This window comes from Lolium rigidum, chromosome 5, assembly GCF_022539505.1.
Source record: "Lolium rigidum isolate FL_2022 chromosome 5, APGP_CSIRO_Lrig_0.1, whole genome shotgun sequence".
In the NCBI taxonomy this organism is placed as follows: Eukaryota; Viridiplantae; Streptophyta; class Magnoliopsida; order Poales; family Poaceae; genus Lolium; species Lolium rigidum.
The window spans coordinates 189,549,653-189,561,027 of NC_061512.1; positions in this window are offsets into that span (position 1 = coordinate 189,549,653).

Consider the following 11,375-nt stretch of genomic DNA (forward strand, 5'->3'; position numbering starts at 1 on the left):
TATTTTTCACGTCATTTCACTTTCAACGGAGGCAGCCTCGGCATAACCTCTATGATGCTTATTCAGAGGGAACCCATACTAACGTACATAAATTTCCAGCTAAAGCCTTACCCATAATCATGTATTGTGGGGGTACTCTAAAATTGGAATGGTATCGCATCCGAACCCAACTGCCAGTTTTTATCAAATTCACAAAGTCACTCCAAGTTCATATTCACCTTCAACACTTTCAATAGAATGACTCATCATCCTAAGGTTTTCAAAGTTACTTGATTCACAAGTTCCATCTAGAGTATTCAATTTTAGATTTAGCACTAGCAACTAATCATGAGGGGTGCTAACTAAAGTTTAGCTTTCTAGGCTAAGTTTGAAGCTCTTGTGGTACTCTACACTTAGACACAAATTAACTACAACAAGTAAGCCTTGGTAACCAAAATAAAGGCTTTTAAACAAAAATACTAGTGCCATGGTATCTTGCACTAGTAGAGCTTGCTCATTTTAATATCTTGTATTGGTAATAGCTTGCCTTGAGTGGTATAGTGGTCAAAGTGTTCCTCCTCTTCTTCGTAGAAGACCTCCTCCTCCTCGTAGCCTTCGGTACTAGCGTCTATAAACGGATACGAGGTAACAATCACCAAACAATACTTAATGAGACTATTTAGCCTTAATGGCTCACACAAGATGATCTATCATCATCACAATCATCACTCAACATCATACTAGGGTTTTCTTTATTTAGTTTTGGAAAAATAATTTCTTCTCATTGAAAAACAAATACTAAGATTTAACACCTACTAGGGTTTCCATTTATTTCCTTTGAAAGTAATTTCCTCCCATTGAACATTACTAAGATTTAATTTCCTCAAATAATAAAGTATGAGATCATGTTGACCAAAGTCACCACTTCATATTTATCCATTTGGGAAAATGATTTAAATGAGATACTACATCTCATACAATTTAAATACTACTTTGGAAATGATTTAATATTCTCAAGTAATAACATATGAGGTCATGAAGACTAATTTCATCACCTCACATTGAATTACTTGGGAAAGTGATTTAAATGAGATGCTACATCTCATAGATTTCAAATACTATTTTTGAAATAATTTAAATGACCTAGAAATGACTACATAGCCATTATTTGATTCTAGCCCATGATCATATGAAAAAACTATGTCATATTTTTGCATAATCAAATAGAGTTTTGGAATGTGAATTATGAGAATTGGAATCACCTCAAAATTCATTATGGTTGATTTTTAATAAATGTTTGAATTTTGAAAAGGTATTGCCTTGTTATTTTTGGTTGCAATTGCTCTATAATGAATTAAGGGTTGAGACCAGTGGGGTTGGATAGAGAATTTCATCTACTTTCACACAAAATTTGAATCATTCAAATTGGATGGGTAGATTTGTTTTTATTCAATTTCAAACATAGCACCAGTTTTCCAAATTTGATTTAAACGAAATAACAGAATTCAAACGCGTGGGCTTCGGCGGGAAACGAAAATGGGCCGGCCCAGCTACGCTCTAGCGCACAGCAGGCCGCCTGACAGGGGGCTCCACCTGTCAGCGGGTGTTAAAACCCGAATCGGTACGCGCGAGGGGAGGCCGTAGGATTAAATGACGATCGGACGGCCGAGGCTCGTCGTCGTCAACGATGGGCGCAAACCCTGGCTGCGGCGAGGTGGGTTGCTGGGGGCTTACCGGCGCTCCGGCGAGGCTCGGCGAGGCGGGCAATCGGCATGGAAGACAACGGCGAGGCGAACGAGGGTCGTGGGAGAGGCTGAGGTGGTCGAAGTCGTCGCCTCCTTCTGGCTATTGCCGCGGCGAACTCCGGCGAAATTGGGGCGGCTCCGGCGACAATGTGGACGAGGAAGTGGTCGAGGAGAGCGAGAGGAAGGAGGGGAGCAAGATGTTGTGAAGAGATCGAGCAGGGGAGTCCTCTATTTATAGCGGGCGAGAGGTGTCGAGGCTCACGGGCAGGTCGATGATGGAGGCGAGGCTACATCGGCGGAGAGGCATGGGCGAGGTGCTAGGATGGTGCTGCGTCATCTGGCGGTTCTCGTGAGCGTCATGGCGCATCAAGAGGTGGACGGGAGCGTGCGGGCGACATCTGTGTCTGTCACGGGTCCGGCGGAGATCGTCGATGATGGCATCGACTACAGGGCTCTCCGTACCAAACGGTCATGTCTGGGAGGGAGCTGGGTCGTGGGTGAGTGCATGGGAGAGAGGAGAGGGCGAAGAGAGGTCTTAGGCGACGGGGCGATATCGTGCACTGGCGTGCCCGTGGGCATGGCCATGTGATGTCTACGGGTGCTTCTATTCTTGTAGACAGTGTTGGGCCTCCAAGAGAAAGAGGTTTGTAGAACAGCGGCAAGTTTCCCTTAAGTGGATCACCCAAGGTTTATCGAACTCAGGGAGGAAGAGGTCAAAGATATCCCTCTCAAGCAACCCTGCAATTACGATACAAGAAGTCTCTTGTGTCCCCAACACACCTAATACACTTGTCAGATGTATAGGTGCACTAGTTCGGCGAAGAGATAGTGAAATACAAGTAGTATGGATGTATATGAGTGGTAATAGCAATCTGAATAAAATATGGCAGCGAGTAAACATGCAACGAACGATAAATAAACGGAGTTTCGATGCTTAGAAACAAGGCCTAGGGATCATACTTTCACTAGTGGACACTCTCAACATTGCAATCATAAAGGGATATAAATAAGCACTTCACTACGCTACTCTGAATTACTCTCTAGCAAGATAACGAACACTAATTCATCATGTAGGCAAACCTTAAAGATGCATTCCCAAGTACTAATGAACACCCCACGCTGTCACTTTGAGCATTCATAGGAGGTACTAACACACCACAATTTCATAGAGACATCCAACTCAAATCATAACTCGGTGAATAAGTATTCCGTGAAATATAGCCTAAGAGACCCACACGGTGCACACACTGTCACCTTTACACACGTGGGACAAGGAGTCTCCGGAGATCACATAAGTAAAATCCACTTGAATAGCATAATGACATCTAGATTACAAACTCGTCATATGGATCTCAATCATGTAAGGCAGCTCATGAGATCATTGTATTGAAGTACATAGGAGAGAGATTAACCACATAGCTACCGGTACAGCCCTTAGCCTCGATGGAGAACTACTCCCTCCTCATGGGAGACGAGCAGCGTTGATGAAGATGGCGGTGGTGTCGATGGAGATGCCTTCCGGGGCACTTCCCCGTCCCGGCGGCGTGCCGGAACGGAGACTCTTGTCCCCCGGATCTTGGCTTCGCGATGGCGGTGGCTCTGGAAGGTTTCTCGTACCGTGGCTTTTCCGTATCGAGGTTTTAGGTCAGGGACCTTTAAATAGGCGAAGAGGCAGAGTCGGAAGGCTGACGAGGCGGTGACACAATAGGGGGGCGCGGCCCACCCCCTGGCCGCGCCAGCCTATCATCTGGGGCCCACAGGGCCCTCCTCTGGTGGCTCTCGGGTGTTCTGGAAGCTTCGTGTGATTCTAAGATGCTGGGCATTGATTTCGTCCAATTCCGAGAATATTTCCTTACTAGGATTTCTGGAACCAAAAACAGCAGAAAACAGCAACTGGCACTTCGGCATCTCGTCAATTGGTTAGTTCCGGAAAACGCATAAATATGACATTGTTGCGGTCAGAAACCCACCGGCGGGCAGCGACGGGCAACACAGTAGAGCCGGGAACAACTAGGGCTGCGGCTGGCCCCAGTCCCTCAGAGCGACGGCCCGCAAAGCCTCCTGGTCACACGTCCGATGCTATCGCAAGGGCGTGCCACCCGACCTATACCCGGTCGGGAAGGTGTTGGATGATGCCTCGCTTAGTTTCCTGCATGGCATACACGTAAACATTAAATACGAGCCTCGATCGGCTCTCGAGTTATCCCGTGAATCGGCTCAAAGAACCGATCCACCCATGATTCGAACAAGGTGTCCGAATATATGGTGGTCCTGCTTGATCAAGATAAAGCTAATGAGATCTACGACGATTTAGGGTTTTCACCGCATAATCGGATCATCCTACTCACGATTGGGCCTCGTGCTCGCGTACGGTGATCATAAGCCGATCCTAGACAGGGCCTAAAAATCAACACGAGGTTGATCCCCGGAACATCCTGTCTAGGGCTAGCGAATTACACCCTACACGCCGCTGGATCCTCCAACCCTTTGTAGGGCCTAACTATTGCAGATATTAAACTAATCCTTGCAAAGCAAGGAGCAACCGTAACGGATCGGATCTACTAAACTATGATCAAGCGGGGTGCCGCCCCTACACCTAAGATAGGTGTAAGGGCGGCTAGATGTATAAGGGTTGCACTACGACAGCATATGACATGAAGAACAATGCTAACCCTAACACATCTAAGATAACTACGTTGCTCGCCATCAAAAAGGCTTCAGCACGAGCAACGCATGAACAACGTAGATAGGCTTGTGCTGCCTAGATCGCAAGATGCGATCTAGGCAGCATGGTGCTTACCGGAGAAACCCTCGAGACGAAGGAGTTGGCGATGCGCCGAGATTTGTTTGTGGTGAACGTTGGTTGTTGTTTATTCCATAAACCCTAGATACATATTTATAGTCCCGGGGACTTTCTAATTTAGGTGTGCACCTAACCGTGCACGGGTAAAACTCTAACTCCTAACCGACACGTAATCTTAATATGTTACATGATACAAGGCAAAACTAGCCCAAACGTTGCATACGAGGCCGATTCACGTATTTCTTCTATATATAATCTTCAAGTCCATCTTGATCGCGGCCCACCTCTGACTCGGTCAAATTCTGGTGATAACACATGCCCCCTGGTTTTGGAAATGTCATTTCCAAAATCATTATGCTCTCTTTCGTCGGGTCATGTCATGGCAGAGCAGAACTGCCGCAGAATCTTCCATCATTACGCCTCGCCTCCTGGGCTTCTCTGTACGAATTGACAATTTCGGCATCACGTCCTCGAGAACCGTCATGGCATTAAATCTCCACTACACTCCCTTTATTTATCTGTGCCAAACGGTTCACCACTCCATCCCCTTGCTCTGCTCTGTCCACCAGCGCCAAAAAACCCTCTTCCCCTGCAGCCATGTCTTCCTCTTCCTCCTCTGCCTCAGGCCTCCCCCTCCAATCGTCGCCGGAGAACAAGAAAGAGGACGACCTCCACTCCGGGGCGAACCCCATCTCCTCTGACAAGGAGAAGAGAGAAGGAGAAGCAGAGAAGACCAAGGCCTCCCCCTCCGCCAGGCTCCCATCGAAGAAGCGCTCCCGCATGTGGGCGGACAGCGAGGACGACGATGATGACGAGGAAGGAGAAGAGGAGGATGAGGAAGATGATTCCTCCTCCTTCGCTGGGTATCCGCCGACGAAGCGCTTCCGCAGTTGGGCGGATAGCGAGGATGATGATAATGACGAGGAGGAGGAGGAAGCTCCAGCCGACGGCTGGGGCAGCAGCAGCGAGGACTTCTCCGGCAGTAGCGCCGATGGCGACGCCGACAACGACGCTAGCGAGGAGTAGTTATGTAGGATCAGTAGTCCCCTGAGCAATTGGCTCTTCTTTTGTTCTTCTTTGAGTAGTCGGCCCTTTATTGTAAGAAATCCCAATGTTAATGAAGAATTTCCCTTAACTTGATCTAGCCGATTTCTTATCGTACTGATTTGGCCGATTGTTAACTTGATCACCGCTCCAAAAGCCGATGGCAACGCACCGGTAACCTGCGAACCTTGCTCGAATTCAGATCCCCAAACTTCCAACCGAACAGGCCCAATCCGTAGTCACTGAGCGTAATGTTGGACTAAACGGCAAAACCCCTGAAATAACGCCTGGCCTTGTCATCAATCTCAGGTTTTCAGACATTTTCCTGCCAGACCCTTCTCTTCCAAATCCCCTTTGCTTTCAGGGGTTCTCTGAGGCCATTGCTAACTCAACCCAGAGGCTGGAGATGGTACTTCTGCGGGACAGGCTCTTGCTCCGTTCTTCCCACAGCAACTATTCCTCAAAAGCTGAGACGTAGAGTCAGCCGATTTCAACGAAATCGGCTCCTTATAGCAAAGGATCCTTCAGGACAATCTGCCCCCCGCGCCTCAGTTAAGGCGGGAAAGGTAGTGAGTCAGCCCAATGTGCCGCCATTGGCCTCAAATCATAACGCAGAGCCAGCCGATTTCAACAAAAATCGGCTTCCCAGAGCAGAGAGCCTTCAGGGTGAGCTGCCCCCCGAGCTTCTTCAGTCCACTTCTCGCGCCTTGCAGGGTAGATCGGCTCCTTCCTTTGGCGGATTATATCCTTAAGTCGATGTCTGCTGCATCGGCTGTGCTAAAAAATTTCGAATTTTTTACGGCCGATTCATGTATCGCCCCCCATACTTCAATACCCATCATCAAAGAATATCTTCGGCCCCCATACTTCAATACCCATCATCAAAGAATATCTTGGGCTGCTGGGCGTTTGAAAGATACTCCTACTTCATATCCTCGTGTTTATTCTCCACCTAGGTGCCCCCCGAGCCGATTCTGTCAAGAGAGTTGATGGTATCGGCTCTTTTAGGTATCCCATGTTGGATTAAATGCTGAACCCAGGCAGTAATGGATGGTGAGGATAATTTTGGCCGATTGCTGGAATCGGCCTCCACGTTGCTTGCTCGATGAAGGTTTTGTAATGTTCCTCCATAAATTTTTTGGGGCCGATCACAAGGATCAGCCTCGCCACGTTTGCTCATTGATTTTCTCCAGCTACATGGTTAGGCCAGTGGATAAAACCAGCCCAATCTCTAACTTTATCATGTTGGTGCGCTTGCTGTCGTCCACCTCGAGTGCATCGTGTAATCGTGGAGCACTAAGCTTCGTCGGAAGGACGAGCACCATGTTTGTGCCAGCCGATGTATCATCATCGGCTTTCCTTTGCTTGGGGCGTCACTCCATTTTCCGTGGACGACCCTCTTCATCCGGGGTTCGCTGAACTTTCGCAGCCAGATCAGGTCGTGCCTTCCTTAGCGTATGCAAGTATAACCTTTCGGCTTCCTCCAGGCCGCGCAATCGCTGAACCCTGCGCTTTTGGGAACGGCTGAGTCCATCAGGGCACCACCTTGGCCGGTGGTACTTGTCTTCTTCTTCTCCCTCGTCTTCTGAATCCTCGAGATCTTCCAACCGAGGGGACTCAGCGCGTTTGCTTTGTGGCGGGAGATGCCCTAGGCGCTTGAACACGGACACGTTGGCTGTCTCCTTCTTCTTCTGGTTGCATTCTGGGCAATTGCCGATTGTGGGCAATCGGCTCATTCCTGAATCCCAGCAGTGTCTGAAGAAGGGACAGTCCCAGTGCTTGTCCTCGTCGTCTCTCTTCCCTGATTTTTCCTTGGCATGGCGCTCGTGCTCCTCCTCATCGCGATCGTGCCGACGATGTCTTCTGGCTTCTCTAGCCAGACGATTTCTTTCATCATCATCGCTGGATCGTCGGCGTTGGTCATACTGACTCACATACTTGTTGAGGAGGTGATCGAGAGAGAGGTCGCTGATATCTTATGTTCTTCACTTCTCCCTCTGTGACGTAGCGCTTGCCGTCTTGGCGGAGCCGATCGCGTGGAGCGGCTTCCTCTGTGTCTTTTCTATGAGAGCAGCTGCCCTCATCTCCGTTCTTACCAGAGTGGTGCCCAGGGCCCACCATGTTGATATTGCACGAGAAATCTGGCTGGCACCCTCCATGGTAAGTATACTCCACCATGTTAATGGAGGGGAAGGGGTGTGTGTCGACCTTCATGGCGTACTGGTTGAAAATTAACCGTCCATTTTCTATCGCCATTTGGATCTGCTGTCGCCACACCCTGCAGTCGTTGGTGGTGTGGGTGAACGTGTTATGCCACTTGCAGTATGGCTTTCCGTTCAGCTCCTGCACCGTGGGGATCTTGTGGCCTTCGGGTACCTTTATATGCTTCTCCGTGAGTAAGAGATCGAAAATCTGCTCGGTTTTGGTCACGTCGAAGTCGAACCCTTTTGGAGGGCCTTGTGGCTTCACCCATTTGCGGGACACGGGGCCCGCCGCTCGAGTCCATTCAGCCACCGCTACCTCTCGATCTCCCGCAGCACCTTCATCCTCGTCTGCCTCAACCAGGGTCACCGCACGCTTGAATTTATCCTGGTAAACATCTGGGTGGCGCTGTTCATATGCTGACAGTTTCTGCACCATGTGCGCCAATGAAGGGTAGTCTGCTTGGGAGACCCACCACGGCCAACTCGACTGCTTCTTTTTCACTTACGTGAACCGAATAGCATCGGTTCCTCACGGTCCTGAAGCGCTGGATGAATTCTGACACTGTCTCCCCGCGCTTCTGTCGTACTTGAGGTAGATCGGCAATGCCAGCCTCGGAAGCCTCTGAGTGATACTGCTCATGGAACTGCTCTTCCAACTGCTTCCAAGTCCGGATGGAGTTCGGTGGCAGCGATGTGTACCACCCGAAAGCCGATCCTGTGAGGGACCGTGCGAAGAACCTCACACGCAACTCGTCCGATGCTGAGATCGTGCCCGACTGTGCCAAATATCGGCTCACATGCTCGATGGAGCCGGAACCATCCGATCCACTAAACTTTGTGAAGTCCGGGAGCCGATATTTGGGTGGTAGCGGGATCAATTCGTAATCGTTGGGGTACGGCTTGGTGTAGCCGAACGTCTTCCTTTTCGGCATCATGCCGAACCGATCTTCGAATTGTACAAATCTGATCCGCGGTGATGGCTGAAGGTGTCGAACCCTGAAGATTCGCCGGGGTGGCATACTTAGCCAGCCATGCTTGCTTTTCCGGTTCTAAGCCAACTGCAGGAGTTGGGCTCTGGAGGTTTGTCGGAGTGGCGTATTTAGCTAACCACGTTTGCTTCTCAAGATCTGCTCCCGACGCTCCTCCTGCTGTTCCAGAGGCCCCTGCTGTTGCAACCTGGTTCGAGAGTGCCCAGGTATTGCGATCGCAGTACGTATGCGCACGCGTATCCGTGCGGGATCTCCTTGGGTGCCTCAGGTAGGAATTGGTAGTCACTAGGATCACCACCAATTTTGTAGACGGCGTATGCCGATGAGTTCGGCACTTCTGGTGCTGCCCATGCGAACGGCAGCGGAGGATGGGACTGGAGTGGCATCTCTCCTTTGTAAGTCCCCAGAGCTGGTCCCGACGGAGAATACCGATGGCTCATGATTTCCTGGACCACACGCAGAGCGACACGCTCTAAAGTGTTTACCAGGCTCTCAGAGTGGCGGTGCAGCGAATGAGCCACCATGTAGTTGATCTCCTGACGCAGCGACCTGGTGCGTTCTTCTACGAGGCGGACAGGTCCACTCCATCGAGTGCGCCTTCGGTGAGAACCCCTTCCACCCGACGCCATGGGAGCGGGTTACGTGGAAAGAGCCGATGAGTTCGGCTTCGAGGGCTGCCTTGATCTCGTCATGCTTCTTCTTGAGCTCATCGAGCGGATCCTCGTACTTGACCGGAGTGCTTTCCGCCATCTCGGATGTAGATGGCGATGCGGTGGATGTCGAAGATTGTCCCACCGGGCGTGCCGGAATGTGTTGCGGTCGGAAACCCACCGGCGGGCAGCGACGGGCAACACAGTAGAGCCGGGAACAACTAGGGCTGCAGCTGGCCCCAGTCCCTCAGAGCGACGGCCCGCAAAGCCTCCTGGTCACACGTCCGATGCTATCGCAAGGGCGTGCCACCTGACCCATACTTGGTCAGGAAGGTGTTGGATGATGCCTCGCTTAGTTTCCTGCATGGCATACACGTAACCATTAAATACGAGACTCGATCGGCTCTCAGGTTATCCTGTGAATCGGCTCAAAGAACCGATCCACCCATGATTCGAACAAGGTGTCCGAATATATGGTGGTCCTGCTTGATCAAGATAAAGCTAATGAGATCTACGACGATTTAGGGTTTTCACCGCATAATCGGATCATCCTACTCACGATTGGGCCTCGCGCTCGCGTACGGTGATCATAAGCCGATCCTAGACAGGGCCTAAAAACCAACACGAGGTTGATCCCCGGAACATCCTGTCTAGGGCTAGCGAATTACACCCTACACGCCGCTGGATCCTCGAACCCTTTGTAGGGCCTAACTATTGCAGATATTAAACTAATCCTTGCAAAGCAAGGAGCAACCGTAACGGATCGGATCTACTAAACTATGATCAAGCGGGGTGCCGCCCCTACACCTAAGATAGGTGTAAGGGCGGCTAGATGTATAAGGGTTGCACTACGACGAGCATATGACACGAAGAACAATGCTAACCCTAACACATCTAAGATAACTACGTTGCTCGCCATCAAAAAGGCTTCAGCACGAGCAACGCATGAACAACGTAGATAGGCTTGTGCTGCCGATCTAGGCAGCATGGTGCTTACCGGAGAAACCCTCGAGACGAAGGAGTTGGCGATGCGCCGAGATTTGTTTGTGGTGAACGTTGGTTGTTGTTTATTCCATAAACCCTAGATACATATTTATAGTCCCGGGGACTTTCTAATTTAGGTGTGCACCTAACCGTGCACGGGTAAAACTCTAACTCCTAACCGACACGTAATCTTAATATGTTACATGATACAAGGGCAAACTAGCCCAAACGTTGCATACGCGGCCGATTCACGTATTTCTTCTATATATAATCTTCAAGTCCATCTTGATCGCAGCCCACCTCTGACTCGGTCAAATTCTGGTGATAACAGACATATAATGTGTATAAAACATGTGAGTATCATCATAAAAGTAGCATGGAACATAAGAAATTATAGATACGTTTGCGTATCAAGCATCCCCAAGCTTAGTTCCTACTCGCCCTCGAGTAGGTAAACGATAACAAAGATAATTTCTTAAGTGACATGCTATCATAATCTTGATCATACTTATTGTAAGCATATGAGATGAATGCATCGATTCGAAGCAATGGTAAAGACAATGAGTAAACAAATGAATCATATAGCAAATACTTTTCATGAATAATACTTTCAAGACAAGCATCAATAAGACTTGCATAAGAGTTACTCATAAAGCAATAGATTCAAAGTAAAGGCATTGAAGCAACATAAAGGAAGATTAAGTTTCAGCAATTGCTTTCAACTTGTAACATGTATATCTCATGGATAATTGTCAACACAAAGTAATATAACAAGTGCAATAGGTAAACATGTAAGAATCAATGCACACAGTTGACACAAGTGTTTGCTTCTGAGATAGAAAGAATAGGCAAACTGACTCAACAATAAAGTAGAAGATAGGCCCTTCGCAGAGGGAAGCAGGGATTAAATCATGTGCTAGAGCTTTTTAAGTTTTGAAATCATATAGAGAGCATAAAAGTAAAGTTTTGAGAGGTGT